Source organism: Chiloscyllium plagiosum, unplaced genomic scaffold, assembly GCF_037043375.1.
Source record: "Chiloscyllium plagiosum isolate Xiang-an unplaced genomic scaffold, Cpla_swu_hap1 HiC_scaffold_21, whole genome shotgun sequence".
Taxonomy (NCBI): Eukaryota; Metazoa; Chordata; class Chondrichthyes; order Orectolobiformes; family Hemiscylliidae; genus Chiloscyllium; species Chiloscyllium plagiosum.
Genome location: NW_028270159.1, coordinates 70,941,508 through 70,946,289, shown reverse-complemented (window position 1 = coordinate 70,946,289; position 4,782 = coordinate 70,941,508). Strand labels below are relative to the sequence as shown.

At 42.0% G+C, this 4,782-nt stretch overlaps 1 non-coding gene across 1 annotated transcript; it reads left to right on the top strand.

The window, feature by feature from the left end:
• The first annotated feature begins 1,690 nt into the window (after positions 1 to 1,690).
• trnas-gcu (transfer RNA serine (anticodon GCU)) lies at positions 1,691 to 1,772 on the top strand. Its single transcript has one exon. It is a non-coding gene; the product is annotated as a tRNA-Ser (tRNA).
• The last annotated feature ends 3,010 nt before the right edge of the window (positions 1,773 to 4,782 follow it).

Sequence of the window (4,782 nt, the reverse complement as noted above, 5' to 3'; positions counted from 1 at the left end):
CCCAAGAAGTCCACTAAGAAGACTCTGTCCTTTTGTATTGTTAACCTCCTGTACTTCTCTGCAGCACGCCATTGAAGATAAAATATGCTCAGACCAAAATTCAATTCAATACAATATTCAAACGGTCCTATGTAATTTATTTTTTATTATTGCAATAACCTTTGTGAGTTTGCAACAAACTGCGTAACATGAAACCAGTTCAACATCTATTTTCCCGGAATTTAACGCAGTGCACATGGGAAACGTTATCCATCTGCTGAAAAATCACCTTCGGCACTTTCTCCACACATGTCTCGACACGTTTTAAATACTTGCAGTATGTTTATTGATCAAGGAGTCATTATCCAGAAAAGGTCGTTTCTCAATCCACAAACACGGGCATTTTCCCATAAACTTGGCTTTTCTCAACATCACCTTCTGTCCGTACCACTCAAGACGACGACAAATTGAAGCTGCTCCATGTGAGGCTCAAACTTAAAACTTCGACACAGCACAGCCCACTGTTCTGTAACAGAGATACCGTGCACTGGTCACCTACAGCATAGGAGCAACACATTAATGCTGACCTCCACATTCCTGGTTTTACCTTAACGTTTGGGAAACCGAATTTCTCTGATTCCATGGCTAGTAACGGGGATTGTACAATCATCTTCACCAGTGGTTCTGACCCCGAGTGAGGAAAGTGGTGAGCTACTCATTGCAAAGATGGGTAGATTGTTGAAATATACAATTTCGACATTTGCCTTCACGATGAACACTTTATTTTGCTTTTCATCTGTAGAAATCTTAAAATCTTCATCTTGAACAGACGCAATGACAGATTTCCATTGTGTCTCTGGCATCAAATTTCAAAGTGTAAACCCCCTCTGAATTCTTCCACCGCAGTCCGCTGTGTGGGAAGTTTTCCTGTTGTGGGAAATGCACTTCCCCGTGTGTCCACTGCTGGTCCCAGCATGCGCTCTGGCACTGCACTCATTTTCCTTCTGACACTTGCTCACGGTGTTGCTGTGATCATACCGTGACTTGGTGTCGCACGGCCCAGGAAATTAATGCAGATCAAGGTTTTTGCATGGTTGCGTTCAATTGTCAGTTTAGCCTTATTTAGGATTTTGGAATTGTCTGTTCTGTACACAGGTGCGTGTCAAACATATCTGAGTGGAAGAAACGTGTTCCGAATAATGACACTGAGCACTATGCACTCTACTCCAGTCTGGCAAACAATTCCTCACAGGCAATTTAATAGACAATAGACAATAGGTGCAGGAGTAGGCAATTCTGCCCTTCGAACCAGCACCACCATTCATTATGATCATGGCTGATCATCCTCAATCAGTATCCTGTTTCTGCCTTATCCACATAACCCTTGACTCCACTATCCTTAAGAGCTCTATCCAACTCTTTCTTGCATGAACACCTCCTGCTGTCTCGGGTTCTTCATTCCATTGACGTCAAATCTTCACAGAATTCAACAGACCTTGTTACATAGTCATTTCTTCATTTTTGTTCAGACCACTGTGAGCAGAGTGTCACAGTGTGAATGCGCTTGCCCCACAACCCAGAGGTCAGACCATAGTCTTGGAACCGTACTGTGTTATTTATGATTTCACCAAAACAAGGGAGAAATGTCTGCTGCTCTGCATAATTTATGCAATTCACTTATTCATAAGGTTATAGGCACTGTGGCGTATGTGACGAGGTGGACGAGAGGTTAAGGCGATGGATTGCTACTCCATTGTGTCCTGCACGCGTGGGTTCGAGTCCCACTCTCGTCGGTGTTATCAGTGGCTTTCAATGTTGCTATTTTTGGATGATCACAGCTGTCTTACTGAAATTGGAACTGCAATGTCAGTTTGTTTGCATCGACGCTATCATAAAATCTCAAAGAATAATTTGGTCCTGTTGCCTAAACTGCATTGAAATGTAGATTGCATTGGGATATTGAAAAGGAACGCGACTTTCTTTTACAAGTCAAGCTGCTGTGACCTTTTATCGTATGAAAGAGATCCAGGAAAACCAAATAACAAGAGATGTGAAGGGCATGTTTATGCAGTGGGATTCTTAATGAGTTTTTTGTCAAATGAAATCTGGAGCAGGTTGAGTAGAAGTGGTTCATCTTGGTGAGAAGAGCACAAAATAATGGAGATATTTCAAAAGGAGCAGGGCGTGGGTGTAGGGGCACCGAGACCTAGCTGTAAATGCACAGTAGAGAATTGCCGATGTGGGTGCTGTGCATGGGCACGGAAAGACTTGCACATTGGTCTCGCCCTCGCCCCTTTCTCTCGCCATTGATGAATGCTGGACATAAGGCCCAAATACAAGATGTGGGAAGCGAGCTCCCTCTCGTTATGCACACACTGGATGCATCACATTGAACTATGAAAAACTGGAGAAGTCAGCATGTTAACTGTAGGGACTGAACCTAAACTGTGGATCAATAACCGCAGATTCATGCAGCATAAACATGAAAAATGATTTAAAGTGTCTTTATACGCATGTCATTAACAGACGTTTCGTTCTAATACGCGAGTGGTTGAAAGAATAAGGCACCACATTTCAGATGGATGACAACGTAACCAATTTTGTTTTGAAATTGAGATCTATTTGATCATTTTACACAGTGAACAAGTTTATTTTAAATAATGCAAACCACATTCCCTTACCTGGAATAAAAGTGCGATTTCATTACAAACATTGTCCTTGCTAAGTCGCAATTACTCAACATGTAAAATAGGATATAATTTTTATTGAGAATACATCAATTAGCACCATTATCTAACTTCGGATTGACTGTAATATGCACATGCGAAATAAGGTTTAAGAAAGAATGACTTTTGGAAATAATGATTCGGTGGTGCCGAAAATTAATATCAGGTTCTCATGATGTGGATATACCACCAATGGCTCCAATGGTGGAAATGCTCAGTGGGCAGTATTTCTATGATAGTATAGAGGTGTGTTATCTGCCAGGAATGGGAGCTCCCACTTCATCTGGAGCAGCGTCTGTTGACATGAACCAGGGAGCATTGTGACATCAGACTGGGAGTTCCAACCATACCTGGAGCAGCTTTTATTGACATTGAGCAGCAGGGAGTATTGGAACATTAGACTGAGATCCAGCCTCACCTGGAACAGCCTCTATTGACATGAAGCAGCAGGGAGCATTGGAACATCAGATTGCGAGATCTAACCTCATTTGGAGCAGCTTCAGTTGACATGGAGCAGGGAGCTCTGCAAGATCCGTCTGGGAGCTCCACTCTCACCAGGAGCAGCTTTTAATGACATGTAGCAGCAGAAAGCATTGGGACATCAGAGTGATAGATCCAACCTCAACTGGACCGCTTCTATTGACATGGAGCAGGGAGCATTGGGACATCAAACTGGGAGCTCCAACTTCAAGTAGAGCAGCTTCTATTGAATGGAGCAGCAAGGAGCATTGAAACGTCAGGTTGGGAGCTCCAACCGCAGTTGGAGCAGCTGGTATTTACATGGAAGAGGAGGGAGGATTGGGACATTAGGCTGGGGGAAAGGATAATCAACTATTTTAAACTGAAATAAAATATGATTCAACGACTCAGATGTTAATTGATTTATGAAGAATCTTTCCCGGGGAAATAATTGATTCTTCAGATATTAAAGACAAGTCCTGCAAATATTCAACTCAGCAAAACGCATTGGTACAGAGAGAAATGGGAGTGATGTTTCATGTCTTTGTCTTTTCTTTTCTGGCCGACTCTGCACTGGTTTACATCACCGGAAGGACGTTTTCAGTCATTTCATGTTGTTCAGTTTCCAGCAAATACGGACAGATCATTAACGTAATCTAAAACTGAAAATTAACGGGAATATGCGATGTTATGATTAGGCTGGAGTTTACCTCAAATTATGGTGAAAACGCAACAAAGTAAGTTGCAATTTCCTTGATCAGCAGTGACCTCATTGATTGGCTGATCACACATACAAACTATTCATTTTTGTTCCGCTGAGGTGGATAATATTTGAAATTTTCATCTCCACGAACGAAAATTCTTTCACTGTCTTCGATCAGTTAAACATTACCAAGAATAATCAGAGTAAAAAATCACACAGCACCAGATTGTATCGAACAGACGTATTTGGAAGCACCAGTGTTCCATGTACTGCTTCTTCATCAGGTATTTGTCAACTGTTGGAATCTAAAATGGTTTTGTGTGATTTTTAAATTTGGCCACCCCAGCCCAACACCAACACCTCCAAGTCATGGGTACCATCGACACCACGGACGGTTTGTTAAAGTCCAGATGATCTTCCAAAAGATCGCGCATATTGACACACATACCAAGTTTCTGCAGAAAAACACCCACCTGGTGAAGAAGAGGCTCTCTGAAAGCTAGTGCTTCCAAATAAACCTGGTGGACTATGCCCTGATATTGTGTAATTTTTAACTTTGTCTACTCAACTCAAACATTGGCACTTCCATATCATAGACAACATCAGTCATGTCCCACCGTTGTCAGAGAAGGCAATCCTGGAATAGCCCAATACATTGCTTATAGGTACGTTTCGTTTTCAGAAACCAACACACTCAATAGCTGCAGCTCCTATGTATGAAAAGCTCAGAAAAGAAATAGCTGAGACTCAGTTTTTCCGGTATTTTGAAACTCTTTGGGAAGTGGAATCAGAGGAGAATGAAGGATTAACTGTCCGACTGTGCAGATAGAGGGAAGACATTTTTCCCTTCTTTGAAGAGCTGGGGTATTGACTGATCTTAGGAATTAAACAGATTCCTTGTAGAGCTGCGCTCTT